This window comes from Lycorma delicatula, chromosome 2, assembly GCF_047948215.1.
Source record: "Lycorma delicatula isolate Av1 chromosome 2, ASM4794821v1, whole genome shotgun sequence".
Classification (NCBI taxonomy): domain Eukaryota; kingdom Metazoa; phylum Arthropoda; class Insecta; order Hemiptera; family Fulgoridae; genus Lycorma; species Lycorma delicatula.
In genome coordinates, this window is record NC_134456.1 from 55,090,112 (window position 1) to 55,108,379 (window position 18,268).

Here is an 18,268-nt window from a genome sequence, read left to right on the forward strand (position 1 = left end):
CGTCACTCACATTTATTCTTACATTTCTGAGTATTTGGCACCATTTTGTGATCATGGGGTGTGACAGTGCATTCTCTTCGTATACCTCGACAATTTGGCAATGAATTTCACAACTGTAATTTTTTGCCCACAAAAATCATACTACTGGACGAAACCTCTAGAGGACACGCCATATTGACAATGATACTACACACATACCGAATGTCATACAGAATTGCTGCTAGGGGAGTGTAAAGACAACAACATAACCAGTGCTGCCACCGTAAGACATTAATATACACCTTTAATTCAAGAACAGCAAGGGTGTAACTTATTTTTTGATCCACTTCTCTTATACCATACTTAAGTAATATAATTACTATCCAGGTTTCACGCTTAAAACTTGTACTATTAAGGAAGGTTTAATTTTGTAAATCAAATCTTATATCAGATATTCAAATATTTCTTATATGAAAAAAAATTATTTATCAGAAATGCTGTATTTACCGATGAGTGCGCAACAGAATCTGTCCAATTCTTCTTTGTCTTCAGATTCAGTCGGTTCAATCATAAGAGTACCAGGAACTGGCCATGACATAGTCGGTGCATGAAATCCTAAAAATAAAAAACATTAAGTTAATTTTAATAATTATTTAAGATGTTTAAGAATGTAAACCTACAATAATTTATATAATCTATTAAACATGGCCTGTTGGTATGATTATACAATAATAATAATAATTTATAAAAACCTCTTACCTACAACTTTCCTTTAAAAGTTGTTGATAAGTGGTTTTTATAAATTATTATTATTTAATAGTTTATATCAAGAAAAATGCAGAAACAACACAGGAACAATGGAAAAAGCTTATAAAATAGTGTGTAAGGTTTGGACAATAGATGTTTTGAAGCCATTACCCTTGAATGAACAAGGGATACGATTCAGCTGCAGTTACATCAGAATAAGCCCTAGGCCTGACATTATAGATACTACTGAAGGCCAGCTACAGAGAGTGTGCAATAACATTCAATGAATATGTGCGGTAACATTTGAGCATATGAGCGAAATTGTAACAGTAATCTGTTTTGCAATCGATTACAAGAAGCCGTTCACCAAGTACAGAAAACATTATTTGTTTATAAAAATAAGTCACTTTCTTATGTAAATAGTAAAAGTAAAATATCTTTGTATAAAGTTTATTGGAGTCTGTAACTGTAATCTCGCTGCAACCTCACTTTTTAGTTTTGTATGCATTTTTATTAATTATTGTAAATTTCATAGATAATCAGAATTATTGTTTGTGAAATATAATTTATCTATTTTGTAAGTAGTAAGATACTTAAGAGTAAATAAATTGCATTTGTAAGAATTTTAATATGTGTAATCCTCTAATATCTTTATCAAACTGGTAGCATGCAACAGCATGATATATATTTTTTTCATTTGTAAATAGCTTACAACTCATAAATTTCATTAACAGAATATGTTCTTTTGAAAAAAATATTTAAAAATTATTTTCATATAAAGCAAATTATTCCCATACTGTAATAAAAAATAATGGAACTGTTGAAATCAAACATAAATCAGTATTGTTGCTTCAAATGAATATTTTCAATTCATTAAATATAACAATAATTTTCACTAAATCATTAGTTCTTCAGAATTTTTATTCCTGCCTTTTTAAATATTTGCAAACAAAAACTATATTACACGATTTGTATTTCCTAAACTTATAATACAATTTAAGCCAGATCGATCGTAGCGGATGATAGAAAAGCCTTACACCAACACAGCCTGTTCTTAAAAATGTAGGTAAAAATTTTTTGATCATTGTGATTAAGAGAATATGCAATAGCCCTATTATAATAATAAAATATAAAAACAGTACTTTCTAGACATAGAAATACAAAAAGATTAGCAATCATTATAAAATAAGAAGATAAAAATGAAAAAAGTGACTGGCTTTTCAAAATAAAAAGCAAACTTCCTTGATTCACTCATACCAGATTTAAATCTAAAAGCCTGTATAGTTTCAGTTGTACTAATACTTATTTCATTATTATTGAATTTTGACAATACAAAAGAAAAAACTATAAAAATATGTTTTCTTCAGTAGCTCTCTATGTCATGAAGAGCATATTCTTGTATCATCATTTTTTTGTTTCACCTAACAGTTAAGTGCTATAATGTAATATGTTTTATTTTATGCTATTTTAAATGTTCTAAAAAGTGTTCGATACAAATGAGTTGTAATGCTGCAGACCATTTATAATACAGAAAAAAAAATATTTCATTCATGCCTTACCATAATCCATAAGTCGTTTAGCAATATCCACAGCCTAATGTTGGCAGTTTTTTTTAATTCTCTAACATCAATAATGAATTCATGTGCTACTAAACCACTTTTAGGACTGCGATAAACAGTTTTGTAATATTCTTTTAACTGATTACTCATATAATTTGCATTTAAAATTGCAACTTGTGTTGCTTTACGAAGACCTTTTGCACCCATCATCTGAAAAAAGTAGTGAAAAATAATATAAAAGTATAAATCAATATAAATTAATGAAAAAATAATACAATAACATAAGAGAACTCATGAAATGAAGGTATTATTTCAATAATTACAGCATCTTCAGTCTTGATTTAAATAATTATCATCATCATTATTATTATCACTATGCTGATCTCCATGAAAGTCCTGCATTCATCACCATAGAGGCCCTGCATTCTAATCCTAGTCAGGCCTGACATTTTTCATATGCTACAAAATTCATCTTTCATTAATATTGTAACTGTAATTATAATTAGACTGTTTGCTAAAATAAATAAATTTTAGGTGTCATAAATGAAATGGGTACAGGCAAAACTTGACATGAGTTTCAAGTTTCTCCCAAAAATGTCACTCTCCAAAAAAAAAATACCATACATAGCTTACTACTAAGGAAAGTGAGGAATGACGTGATTTTCCACTGCCTTCTCTTCAAGCCAAATAAATAAGGCATATCGATACACTAAGCCCATCAAACTGCTACCGATATTCAACCCTACAAATGACTCCTTCACTCTGTTTACCACATGAACTTGGTGTACAGTTATCATTATTTTCAGAGAAAACAACTCTTATGGGTGCCTTTATACCTCTAGTGCTTTACATATGTCTCCACCATAAAAAAGACAGGAATTGTTACTGTCTCTCTTTCAACTCTGAACAGAGAATTATTATTATTACTATGAATGAAGTAAAAACAAAAAAGACATGTTTTTTTTTTAATTTAAAAATTTGTCTGATTTTTTTCCATTTAATAATTAATATATTAAAATCAGGTACAAAGAGCTTCAAGTTTATTATTTTCTTTGAATCAGAAAATATAATTAACAAAAGGAATATTCCATTTGAAAACGTCTTTAAATTCGTAAATGAAACTTCAAAGAAATTACATATTGTATTTTTCAAATACTTATATTGAAAAGATACATTCATACACAGCCGTAATAGCAAAATAGTTCAAAGTAAAAATATGAATAGAGATTAAAGCGCATAAGGTAAATTATGTATGTAGGTAGATAGATATAAAGCATCTTGAGTAAGATACAAATTGCCTCTGAACTGAAGAAAATTATCTGCTTATTTTAAATGTGGTTAGCTGTTTTTTCTTTTTATCATATATAAATGATGAGGTTTCATACTCCTGACAACAATTATAATTTTGTGATGTACATTTTTTGGAGAGTAACAGATTTAGATTTTGTTATCAATGTTTGCATGTTTTCTATATTTGAAAATTTGTCTATTTTCTCTAATGTGATCAGCATAATTAGATTTTTTTAATTATATTATTTATAAAATTTTAATTGTTTTTGAAAATATTGGGCTTTTTTAATTCCCATTTCTCATTTCTGTATAGAATTTTTTTCTTTCCACATTGTACTATAAAGCAGGTGTTTACCTATATAAGTATTAAAATTAGATTTATTATTAATTTTACTTTTTTAATGTTTTGTTTTAAAGCAATCATATATAATTAGTTAATCTTTTTAAAAAATTTATGTTGTGTTGGTTTTAATTTAAATGAATATAAAAGTATATTTTTATATTACTTTAACGTTAATTTATTTATTTTATTAAATTCTTTATATATATATATATTTAACAGTATGAATAATTGATTACCTTAATGTAAGCCCATGATATTGGTAAAATTGCAGATGAGCCGAAAGGTGCAACACTTACTGCACCAAAACTTTGTGATTTCTCTTCCCCAGTTAAATCAATAACAGGATGATTGGGTAGAAATTTTTGTTTATTTTTAAATTAGAAACAATTAATACATAAAAATATTAAGTGTATATAAGATAATAATAAAGTAAACAAATCAATGGAAATTAAAATAAAATTTAGAAGGCATCAATTGAATTTTTAAAAAATAATTAATGAGTTATTAATGAAAGCATATTTTGATTTCTGTTTCTTGAAGTACTGTGCTGCATAGAGGAAAATGTTTGGTTTGGCTGATATGGATATTGTTATTTTTGTTAGAAATAATAAGACTTCTTTATTTAGCAAAGATAGTATTAACATTTTTTTTCTTTTTTTTTTGTCTTCAGTCATGTGACTGGTTTGATGCAGCTCTCTAAGATTCCCTATCTAGTGCTAGTCGTTTCATTTCAGTATACCCTCTACATCCTACATCCCCAACAATTTGTTTTACATACTCCAAATGTGGCCTGCCTACACAATTTTTTCCCTTCTACCTGTCCTTCCAATATTAAAGCGACTATTCCAGGATGCCTTAGTATGTGGCCTATAAGTCTGTCTCTTCTTTTAACTATATTTTTCCAAATGCTACTTTCTTCATCTATTTGCCGCAATACCTCTTCATTTGTCGCTTTATCCACCCATCTGATTTTTAACATTCTCCTATAGCACCACATTTCAAAAGCTTCTAATCTTTTCTTCTCAGATACTCCGATTGTCCAAGTTTCACTTCCATATAAAGCGACACTCCAAACATACACTTTCAAATATCTTTTCCTGACATTTAAATTCATTTTTGATGTAAACAAATTATATTTCTTATTGAAGGCTCGTTTAGCTTGTGCTATTCGGCATTTTATATCGCTCCTGCTTCGTCCATCTTTAGTAATTTTACTTCCCAAATAACAAAATTCTTCTACCTCCATAATCTTTTCTCCTCCTATTTTCACATTCAGCGGTCCATCTTTGTTATTTCTACTACATTTCATTACTTTTGTTTTGTTCTTGTTTATTTTCATGCGATAGTTTTTGCGTAGGACTTCATCTATGCCGTTCATTGTTTCTTCTAAATCCTTTTTACTCTCGGCTAGAATTACTATATCATCAGCAAATCGTAGCATCTTTATCTTTTCACCTTGTACTGTTACTCCGAATCTAAATTGTTCTTTAACATCATTAACTGCTAGTTCCATGTAAAGATTAAAAAGTAACGGCGATAGGGAACATCCTTGTCGGACTCCCTTTCTTATTAGGGCTTCTTTCTTATGTTCTTCAATTGTTATTGTTGCTGTTTGGTTCCTGTACATGTTAGCAATTGTTCTTCTATCTCTGTATTTGAACTCTAATTTTTTTAAAATGCTTAACATTTTATTCCAGTCTACGTTATCGAAAGCCTTTTCTAGGTCTATAAACGCCAAGTATGTTGGTTTGTTTTTCTTTAATCTTCCTTCTACTATTAATCTGAGGCCTAAAATTGCTTCCTTTGTCCCTATTATTAACATAAATATATCAAAATTAATATTTTTATTTATTAATTATCGGTCCTTATGTTTATATACATATGGGTACCAGCAAGCAATCTGATAGTCATGTATTTTCTGTAATTTTGTTCTTACACTAGAAGCCCAAGATAATCATTATGGTTTCAATTTGTTGGGCTGAAAATCAATTTCATTATTTTATGAGATATAATTTTCAACAAAACACATAAAAATTTTATTCATCAGGCAACAGTAATTCAACTATTACCAAGTGATCAGATAGATTTTATGAGAAATAGAAGACTGGGCAAATTGAACTGAAGGGTATTTTAGGTCTAATTAATTTGGCTTTTCATGTAACTTCAACATAAACACAATCCACAGGCGCAAAAGCTTTGCTACTCTACTGAGCCCAAGTAGAGAAATAGCTGGCCTCCAGGCTACTAGAAGGCACCACAAGAAACTTGAAACAGAAACAGCTACTAGAAGGAACCAACGTAGTGACCAGTGTTTAACATTCATCCAAGGAAGAAGAGAAGGAATAAAGAACAATTGAAAAAGAAAGATAGAGAGGCTTTCTTAAATTAGGGGTTTAAACCAAAATATCATAAAGTGAAACGGATTCTTATAATACAAGGGACAATCAGAAAGTAAGTTACAACCCCCTCTATGAAACAAATACATATTTATAAAACTTTTCTTTTTTTTTTGAACAAAAAACTACATATTTTTATCTATTTTTTGGCATAATCACCAAAACCACACTTCTCATTTGAATTTTTGCAGTAACTCTACGTTACATAAGCTGAATGAGAAGTAATATTGTCGAAGAAAACCTACCCCATCGCTCAATCTTCCGGTCTTTGATCTTTAATGGCTTTACACAATTTTTTTAGTCTCATAGTAAGATCAGCATTCATTGTTCCTCGAGACATAAATTTACTGTAAACAACTCCCTCAGAATCGAATGTTGATGTTTGTTTCCTTGATTCACTCATACCAGATTTAAATCTAAAAGCCTGTATAGTTTCTGTTGTTCTAATACTTATTTCATTATTATTGAATTTTGACAATACAAAAGAAAAAACTATAAAAATATGTTTTCTTCAGTAGCTCTCTATGTCATGAAGACATAGAATTCTTGTATCATCATTTTTTTGTTTCACCTAACAGTTAAGTGCTATAATGTAATATGTTTTATTTTATGCTATTTTAAATGTTCTAAAAAGTGTTCGATACAAATGAGTTGTAATGCTGCAGACCATTTATAATACAGAAAAAAAAATATTTCATTCATGCCTTACCATAATCCATAAGTCGTTTAGCAATATCCACAGCCTAATGTTGGCAGTTTTTTTTAATTCTCTAACATCAATAATGAATTCATGTGCTACTAAACCACTTTTAGGACTGCGATAAACAGTTTTGTAATATTCTTTTAACTGATTACTCATATAATTTGCATTTAAAATTGCAACTTGTGTTGCTTTACGAAGACCTTTTGCACCCATCATCTGAAAAAAGTAGTGAAAAATAATATAAAAGTATAAATCAATATAAATTAATGAAAAAATAATACAATAACATAAGAGAACTCATGAAATGAAGGTATTATTTCAATAATTACAGCATCTTCAGTCTTGATTTAAATAATTATCATCATCATTATTATTATCACTATGCTGATCTCCATGAAAGTCCTGCATTCATCACCATAGAGGCCCTGCATTCTAATCCTAGTCAGGCCTGACATTTTTCATATGCTACAAAATTCATCTTTCATTAATATTGTAACTGTAATTATAATTAGACTGTTTGCTAAAATAAATAAATTTTAGGTGTCATAAATGAAATGGGTACAGGCAAAACTTGACATGAGTTTCAAGTTTCTCCCAAAAATGTCACTCTCCAAAAAAAAAATACCATACATAGCTTACTACTAAGGAAAGTGAGGAATGACGTGATTTTCCACTGCCTTCTCTTCAAGCCAAATAAATAAGGCATATCGATACACTAAGCCCATCAAACTGCTACCGATATTCAACCCTACAAATGACTCCTTCACTCTGTTTACCACATGAACTTGGTGTACAGTTATCATTATTTTCAGAGAAAACAACTCTTATGGGTGCCTTTATACCTCTAGTGCTTTACATATGTCTCCACCATAAAAAAGACAGGAATTGTTACTGTCTCTCTTTCAACTCTGAACAGAGAATTATTATTATTACTATGAATGAAGTAAAAACAAAAAAGACATGTTTTTTTTTTAATTTAAAAATTTGTCTGATTTTTTTCCATTTAATAATTAATATATTAAAATCAGGTACAAAGAGCTTCAAGTTTATTATTTTCTTTGAATCAGAAAATATAATTAACAAAAGGAATATTCCATTTGAAAACGTCTTTAAATTCGTAAATGAAACTTCAAAGAAATTACATATTGTATTTTTCAAATACTTATATTGAAAAGATACATTCATACACAGCCGTAATAGCAAAATAGTTCAAAGTAAAAATATGAATAGAGATTAAAGCGCATAAGGTAAATTATGTATGTAGGTAGATAGATATAAAGCATCTTGAGTAAGATACAAATTGCCTCTGAACTGAAGAAAATTATCTGCTTATTTTAAATGTGGTTAGCTGTTTTTTCTTTTTATCATATATAAATGATGAGGTTTCATACTCCTGACAACAATTATAATTTTGTGATGTACATTTTTTGGAGAGTAACAGATTTAGATTTTGTTATCAATGTTTGCATGTTTTCTATATTTGAAAATTTGTCTATTTTCTCTAATGTGATCAGCATAATTAGATTTTTTTAATTATATTATTTATAAAATTTTAATTGTTTTTGAAAATATTGGGCTTTTTTAATTCCCATTTCTCATTTCTGTATAGAATTTTTTTCTTTCCACATTGTACTATAAAGCAGGTGTTTACCTATATAAGTATTAAAATTAGATTTATTATTAATTTTACTTTTTTAATGTTTTGTTTTAAAGCAATCATATATAATTAGTTAATCTTTTTAAAAAATTTATGTTGTGTTGGTTTTAATTTAAATGAATATAAAAGTATATTTTTATATTACTTTAACGTTAATTTATTTATTTTATTAAATTCTTTATATATATATATATTTAACAGTATGAATAATTGATTACCTTAATGTAAGCCCATGATATTGGTAAAATTGCAGATGAGCCGAAAGGTGCAACACTTACTGCACCAAAACTTTGTGATTTCTCTTCCCCAGTTAAATCAATAACAGGATGATTGGGTAGAAATTTTTGTTTATTTTTAAATTAGAAACAATTAATACATAAAAATATTAAGTGTATATAAGATAATAATAAAGTAAACAAATCAATGGAAATTAAAATAAAATTTAGAAGGCATCAATTGAATTTTTAAAAAATAATTAATGAGTTATTAATGAAAGCATATTTTGATTTCTGTTTCTTGAAGTACTGTGCTGCATAGAGGAAAATGTTTGGTTTGGCTGATATGGATATTGTTATTTTTGTTAGAAATAATAAGACTTCTTTATTTAGCAAAGATAGTATTAACATTTTTTTTCTTTTTTTTTTGTCTTCAGTCATGTGACTGGTTTGATGCAGCTCTCTAAGATTCCCTATCTAGTGCTAGTCGTTTCATTTCAGTATACCCTCTACATCCTACATCCCCAACAATTTGTTTTACATACTCCAAATGTGGCCTGCCTACACAATTTTTTCCCTTCTACCTGTCCTTCCAATATTAAAGCGACTATTCCAGGATGCCTTAGTATGTGGCCTATAAGTCTGTCTCTTCTTTTAACTATATTTTTCCAAATGCTACTTTCTTCATCTATTTGCCGCAATACCTCTTCATTTGTCGCTTTATCCACCCATCTGATTTTTAACATTCTCCTATAGCACCACATTTCAAAAGCTTCTAATCTTTTCTTCTCAGATACTCCGATTGTCCAAGTTTCACTTCCATATAAAGCGACACTCCAAACATACACTTTCAAATATCTTTTCCTGACATTTAAATTCATTTTTGATGTAAACAAATTATATTTCTTATTGAAGGCTCGTTTAGCTTGTGCTATTCGGCATTTTATATCGCTCCTGCTTCGTCCATCTTTAGTAATTTTACTTCCCAAATAACAAAATTCTTCTACCTCCATAATCTTTTCTCCTCCTATTTTCACATTCAGCGGTCCATCTTTGTTATTTCTACTACATTTCATTACTTTTGTTTTGTTCTTGTTTATTTTCATGCGATAGTTTTTGCGTAGGACTTCATCTATGCCGTTCATTGTTTCTTCTAAATCCTTTTTACTCTCGGCTAGAATTACTATATCATCAGCAAATCGTAGCATCTTTATCTTTTCACCTTGTACTGTTACTCCGAATCTAAATTGTTCTTTAACATCATTAACTGCTAGTTCCATGTAAAGATTAAAAAGTAACGGCGATAGGGAACATCCTTGTCGGACTCCCTTTCTTATTAGGGCTTCTTTCTTATGTTCTTCAATTGTTATTGTTGCTGTTTGGTTCCTGTACATGTTAGCAATTGTTCTTCTATCTCTGTATTTGAACTCTAATTTTTTTAAAATGCTTAACATTTTATTCCAGTCTACGTTATCGAAAGCCTTTTCTAGGTCTATAAACGCCAAGTATGTTGGTTTGTTTTTCTTTAATCTTCCTTCTACTATTAATCTGAGGCCTAAAATTGCTTCCTTTGTCCCTATTATTAACATAAATATATCAAAATTAATATTTTTATTTATTAATTATCGGTCCTTATGTTTATATACATATGGGTACCAGCAAGCAATCTGATAGTCATGTATTTTCTGTAATTTTGTTCTTACACTAGAAGCCCAAGATAATCATTATGGTTTCAATTTGTTGGGCTGAAAATCAATTTCATTATTTTATGAGATATAATTTTCAACAAAACACATAAAAATTTTATTCATCAGGCAACAGTAATTCAACTATTACCAAGTGATCAGATAGATTTTATGAGAAATAGAAGACTGGGCAAATTGAACTGAAGGGTATTTTAGGTCTAATTAATTTGGCTTTTCATGTAACTTCAACATAAACACAATCCACAGGCGCAAAAGCTTTGCTACTCTACTGAGCCCAAGTAGAGAAATAGCTGGCCTCCAGGCTACTAGAAGGCACCACAAGAAACTTGAAACAGAAACAGCTACTAGAAGGAACCAACGTAGTGACCAGTGTTTAACATTCATCCAAGGAAGAAGAGAAGGAATAAAGAACAATTGAAAAAGAAAGATAGAGAGGCTTTCTTAAATTAGGGGTTTAAACCAAAATATCATAAAGTGAAACGGATTCTTATAATACAAGGGACAATCAGAAAGTAAGTTACAACCCCCTCTATGAAACAAATACATATTTATAAAACTTTTCTTTTTTTTTTGAACAAAAAACTACATATTTTTATCTATTTTTTGGCATAATCACCAAAACCACACTTCTCATTTGAATTTTTGCAGTAACTCTACGTTACATAAGCTGAATGAGAAGTAATATTGTCGAAGAAAACCTACCCCATCGCTCAATCTTCCGGTCTTTGATCTTTAATGGCTTTACACAATTTTTTTAGTCTCATAGTAAGATCAGCATTCATTGTTCCTCGAGACATAAATTTACTGTAAACAACTCCCTCAGAATCGAATGTTGATGTTTGTTTCCTTGATTCACTCATACCAGATTTAAATCTAAAAGCCTGTATAGTTTCTGTTGTTCTAATACTTATTTCATTATTATTGAATTTTGACAATACAAAAGAAAAAACTATAAAAATATGTTTTCTTCAGTAGCTCTCTATGTCATGAAGACATAGAATTCTTGTATCATCATTTTTTTGTTTCACCTAACAGTTAAGTGCTATAATGTAATATGTTTTATTTTATGCTATTTTAAATGTTCTAAAAAGTGTTCGATACAAATGAGTTGTAATGCTGCAGACCATTTATAATACAGAAAAAAAAATATTTCATTCATGCCTTACCATAATCCATAAGTCGTTTAGCAATATCCACAGCCTAATGTTGGCAGTTTTTTTTAATTCTCTAACATCAATAATGAATTCATGTGCTACTAAACCACTTTTAGGACTGCGATAAACAGTTTTGTAATATTCTTTTAACTGATTACTCATATAATTTGCATTTAAAATTGCAACTTGTGTTGCTTTACGAAGACCTTTTGCACCCATCATCTGAAAAAAGTAGTGAAAAATAATATAAAAGTATAAATCAATATAAATTAATGAAAAAATAATACAATAACATAAGAGAACTCATGAAATGAAGGTATTATTTCAATAATTACAGCATCTTCAGTCTTGATTTAAATAATTATCATCATCATTATTATTATCACTATGCTGATCTCCATGAAAGTCCTGCATTCATCACCATAGAGGCCCTGCATTCTAATCCTAGTCAGGCCTGACATTTTTCATATGCTACAAAATTCATCTTTCATTAATATTGTAACTGTAATTATAATTAGACTGTTTGCTAAAATAAATAAATTTTAGGTGTCATAAATGAAATGGGTACAGGCAAAACTTGACATGAGTTTCAAGTTTCTCCCAAAAATGTCACTCTCCAAAAAAAAAATACCATACATAGCTTACTACTAAGGAAAGTGAGGAATGACGTGATTTTCCACTGCCTTCTCTTCAAGCCAAATAAATAAGGCATATCGATACACTAAGCCCATCAAACTGCTACCGATATTCAACCCTACAAATGACTCCTTCACTCTGTTTACCACATGAACTTGGTGTACAGTTATCATTATTTTCAGAGAAAACAACTCTTATGGGTGCCTTTATACCTCTAGTGCTTTACATATGTCTCCACCATAAAAAAGACAGGAATTGTTACTGTCTCTCTTTCAACTCTGAACAGAGAATTATTATTATTACTATGAATGAAGTAAAAACAAAAAAGACATGTTTTTTTTTTAATTTAAAAATTTGTCTGATTTTTTTCCATTTAATAATTAATATATTAAAATCAGGTACAAAGAGCTTCAAGTTTATTATTTTCTTTGAATCAGAAAATATAATTAACAAAAGGAATATTCCATTTGAAAACGTCTTTAAATTCGTAAATGAAACTTCAAAGAAATTACATATTGTATTTTTCAAATACTTATATTGAAAAGATACATTCATACACAGCCGTAATAGCAAAATAGTTCAAAGTAAAAATATGAATAGAGATTAAAGCGCATAAGGTAAATTATGTATGTAGGTAGATAGATATAAAGCATCTTGAGTAAGATACAAATTGCCTCTGAACTGAAGAAAATTATCTGCTTATTTTAAATGTGGTTAGCTGTTTTTTCTTTTTATCATATATAAATGATGAGGTTTCATACTCCTGACAACAATTATAATTTTGTGATGTACATTTTTTGGAGAGTAACAGATTTAGATTTTGTTATCAATGTTTGCATGTTTTCTATATTTGAAAATTTGTCTATTTTCTCTAATGTGATCAGCATAATTAGATTTTTTTAATTATATTATTTATAAAATTTTAATTGTTTTTGAAAATATTGGGCTTTTTTAATTCCCATTTCTCATTTCTGTATAGAATTTTTTTCTTTCCACATTGTACTATAAAGCAGGTGTTTACCTATATAAGTATTAAAATTAGATTTATTATTAATTTTACTTTTTTAATGTTTTGTTTTAAAGCAATCATATATAATTAGTTAATCTTTTTAAAAAATTTATGTTGTGTTGGTTTTAATTTAAATGAATATAAAAGTATATTTTTATATTACTTTAACGTTAATTTATTTATTTTATTAAATTCTTTATATATATATATATTTAACAGTATGAATAATTGATTACCTTAATGTAAGCCCATGATATTGGTAAAATTGCAGATGAGCCGAAAGGTGCAACACTTACTGCACCAAAACTTTGTGATTTCTCTTCCCCAGTTAAATCAATAACAGGATGATTGGGTAGAAATGGGGCTAAATGAGCTTTACTAAAAAAAAAAGAAAAATTGCATAAAATTATTTAATAAATCTGTGTAATGCATGGACTATTACTGCACTACATGCATTGGTATGAGTATGTATTCTACAGTGAATTAAATTTTAGTTACTAACCCACTATTACAATCATATTTGTTAGTAAATTACAATTTCAATCACTTACACTGCAATAGGTCCCATACCAGGACCTCCTCCACCATGAGGTATACAAAATGTTTTATGCAAATTAAGATGAGATACATCCGATCCATAATCGCCTGGTCTACAAAGACCTACCTGTGCATTCATATTAGTTCCATCTAGATATACCTATAAAACAGATCAGTAAATATTTAATTAGACAAATTATTCAATAAAATAGAATCGGGAAGTGGCTAATATCATAATATCTTATAATAAAACCTGCATTTAACAGCATGTGAAAATACTTTCCTAATATATTACTGCAAAAGAAAAAGGTTGTTTATAAAGAAATATATCTTAAAAACCACTCAGTGGAATAAATTAAGTTTTATATTATATTAAACCTTGTTCTTTTTTGTATTATTATTGAGAGTTTCAATTATTTGAATAAAACTTGTACAAATTAAACATAAAATGTACCAATTTTTTGGCTATTTTTCCAGGTAAAGTGATTTCAAATTTCATTAAGAGGTTATGCAACAAATTATTGTTTAAGCATATTTAAGAACAAAGTTTTTATTTATCTACTGTTTAAGTGTTAACATTTTTTTCTGGTAAACAATTTCAATGTGCCATTACAAAAACTACTATTTTAGTACTTCTTAATAAATTTACTTTGTAAAATGTTTAGATTAATTTTTAAACTGAATTATCTATTTTAACATGACTGTGTATATAACTACTTTCATAATTTCAGTTAACAATGGGGTGAATAAAAGGTGTGAAAGAAAGAAAAATTAAAATAAAACTGCTGATAATCTTGGCCATCTGGCAGAGAATAACAAACATTATTGTTTCATAGTACTGCTCAGCAAAACAACTGTACCGTTAAATATAAGGTCTACACCTAGAATATGACTGTACTATAAACAGAATTATTTATGGTAAACTGAACTACCAGTATATTTGCAAATTATTATTTTATTATATGTAAGTGGGTTTCCTTAAACCATCCTTTTCCTCATCCTTTTCATTAATGGTCCATTAGGTGAAGGTCTGAGCTCCTAGTTAAGATGCTATAACCTTTGGACCAACTATGTAGATGTACTGGAACTATGACTCTGTTTCCTATCTGATAGCCAAAATTTAGCCCAATGGTTATAGTATTATTGAGTAAAGCTCAGCCTTCTAAGAATTGTGTCCTAACCGCTTCAATATGGATTTGTTAATTGTAGTACCATCTGCAGCATTAAATGGCAATAAGTTTCACATAATAGCCCTAAAAAAAAATCATTTGGAGAAAAATCAATATATTTTTTAAAAAATAAGCATTTTTAATCTGTTTAAAACACATAAAAACAAAAATATTGTTTCTTCATGCTGACCGACAAAAACCAGTTATCCATTTAATAAAAACTTTATTACTATGCATAAATAGATGTATTTGTTTTATGTGTTCACAATTAATGTCCTTTATACATATCTTTAATTTTCTGGATCTACGGAGATGGCTGGACCACAAAGCATGGAAAACTGGGGGTACTATTTAACTCAGTTCCTGATCGGTCAGTTACTTTAAAGCATACTTGTTTACATAAGCATTGAATCCCTCAGCCAAGTGTAATTATTGCAGAAGAGAGGATATCGCAGAACACATGGTTTTCAAGTGTCCAGTTCTTGCAGCACAGTAAAGCATGCCCGAGAGAACTTGGCATCATGATAACTATGCTACAGACCAACAGCTTTGATGTCAAAGATGTCGGTCAGAATTATCCACACAAAGATGGCAGAAGAAATACAGGGAGGAATTCACTCTGATTTTCTCTTGGAGCCCACTACTGCCCGAGGAATAGTAATAGGTAAAAAAGAAGAGTTTTATAAAAGGTACCATTATCCATTCATAACCCTACAACCATCAGTTCAAACCCTACAGAACAGTTTCTCCATATAACAACATGAGAGCCTCAATACGATAAGCCTTTCAGAACCATGAGCCTCATTGATCCGATGAATGATATTCATTCAAAGAAAAAAATCACTCTTAGGCCAACAAGGAGAGGTAGAAATGAAATGATTGTAGAATGCAAGTCTTAAATCTCTCATCTTATTCTTTGCTAGTAATTCTGTAATTGGTAATTGAAGTATAGAAGTGCTACCCTTACCAAAAAATAATTTTTTCTGAATTTGTATCAATCTCAAGCACCTACTAACTATTCAAATGTATTTATTCAGTACCAAACAAATGGATGATATATGCAGACACTTGCTGTTTGGATGTTGGATAACCACCTGCTGCAAAACAAAGCACTAAGGTCATCAAGCAAAGGACTTCTGATTATACTTCCCCTCTGTTAATTTAACAAATAATTCAATTTTTTCCACTAATTTACCTTGAACTTAGACAATGATGCATAACAAATAGGGTCAAGTCCATCATAACACCCGTATACTTTGGTGTTTGAATGTCATTTATCTACTTATATTAAGACGTGTTCTCTGTTACAAAAATGTAGGTCAAAATGAGGTGTTCCCAGGATTTGAATCTAAGTGATTTGTTTTTCATAATATACTGTTAATCTTCCTAGTATTTTTTAGACTGGATATCTCATTTTTGCACCTTGCCACTAAGATTATGTCACGTATATACATACAGTTATTTGTATAAGATTACATCTATTAGAGGAATTGTCTAAAATTTCTCACTTGATGGTCTCCAACAACTTTGTATAGTAAATAAGAGTATGGAATTGGAGGCTAACCTTAAACCAAAATTCCTTACTACATGTTTTTAATCATACATCAAAATTATTTAGTTCATTGTAAGCTGTAACATTTATCAAATTCCCTAATATATTTGTTTAAAAATTGCCAGGAAGTGTCAAATTGCCAAGATGTTTAAATAGTTTATTTATAGGTAAAATAGTCTTTGTTTCATCTGCTATTACTGTAAAGTTTAGAAAGCTTTCTTTGTTTTCCGTAGCAAAAAAAAAACAAAAACAAAAAACTTGTAAATAAATGTCAGCAAAATTTTTGGGTACACTCTACATAATATTTCTAATAGCCTACAATTTTAGTAGAGATCTAATAAAGAACAGTTCTTAATTCTACCAAGCCCTGCTCAAGAAGTATACCGATTAATTACTGAATGTCTATCACTGAAATTGTCTTTATTAGCTCATCAGTGAATTTTGTTCATCATTAACATCCATTGTTCTTTCTTTAAATGAACTGATCTTCCGTGCTTTGTCTACTCGTAATATCTTTACCGTACTGTAATCACTAATTTATTGGTGACAAATCTCAGCTAGAATTAGTCCTTTTATGCGGAGAAAATACAAGGTAAAATGAACCTGACAGGTCAATTTGAATATTGTTTTTTGCCCTTTCTAGCACTGTCACTCTAACATTTGTAGTCGATGCGTTATGGAGTACCTCCATTCTAAAAACTACTTTTGGCATTAAGTGATTGCTAAAAGTAGTTTTGAGAATGGCGATACTTTGATATTTGCCAAATACGAACGGGTAGAATAACAATGCTAGGAAAAGCAGAAAATAACAGCCAAATCAATTATGATAATCTAGAGGAAATACAAAATATTGTGAAAACCTAACAGGTTCATTTAGCAGGGCTAGAATGAAATATAATAAAAGTAATTGATATTGAATAATGAAAAGAAAAGTAATGCAGAGGTTGCCAAATCAGTTTAAGAGAAGTATAGTAGAGAAGAGAAAAAGGATGTAGTAAAAATGAGACTGTAAGCAATGAGAAGTACAGTTAGAGCAATAAGATGGTTTATGATAGCAGTGGAAGATGTAAGAACTTGCAAAAAAGAACACTGCAAATGTGCAGCAGCAGGTGAAAGATAGTGCAGGACAAAAATTAGAAGTATTTCAGATGACCCAACATAGATAAAATCTTGAACAGAGGATAAAAATAATGTTAGAGACAGCACTAAACTTTATTTTAATTCTGTTCACTTTTTTTAAATTTTTATTCCTTTCTTTTCCTGTTTAGCTTCCGGATGATATGTATGAGGGTAAATGAAGTGTAGTCTTGTACAATCTCAGTTCAACTATTCCTGAGATGAGTGGTTAATTGAAACCAACCACCAAAGAACACTGGTATCCACAATCTATTATTCAAATCCGTGTAAAAATAACTGACATTACTAGGACTCTAGACTTTACTAGGGCTCTCGAGTTTGCTCGAACTCTCGACTTACAAATCAGCCGATTTGGGAATACGCGTTCACCACTAGACCAAGCCGGTGGGTTAATATTTTTATTCCTGGAAAAAATGAAAAAAACACTTCCTAGAGCCTAACTGCATAGAACAATTTTTTAACTATTCTAAGTTTATTTA

The 18,268-nt window shown here is 29.3% G+C and overlaps 1 pseudogene; it reads right to left on the reverse strand.

Moving 5' to 3' along the window:
• LOC142318814 (glycine dehydrogenase (decarboxylating), mitochondrial-like) overlaps window positions 1-18,268 on the reverse strand; it is a 29,480-nt pseudogene that overhangs the window by 6,572 nt on the left and 4,640 nt on the right.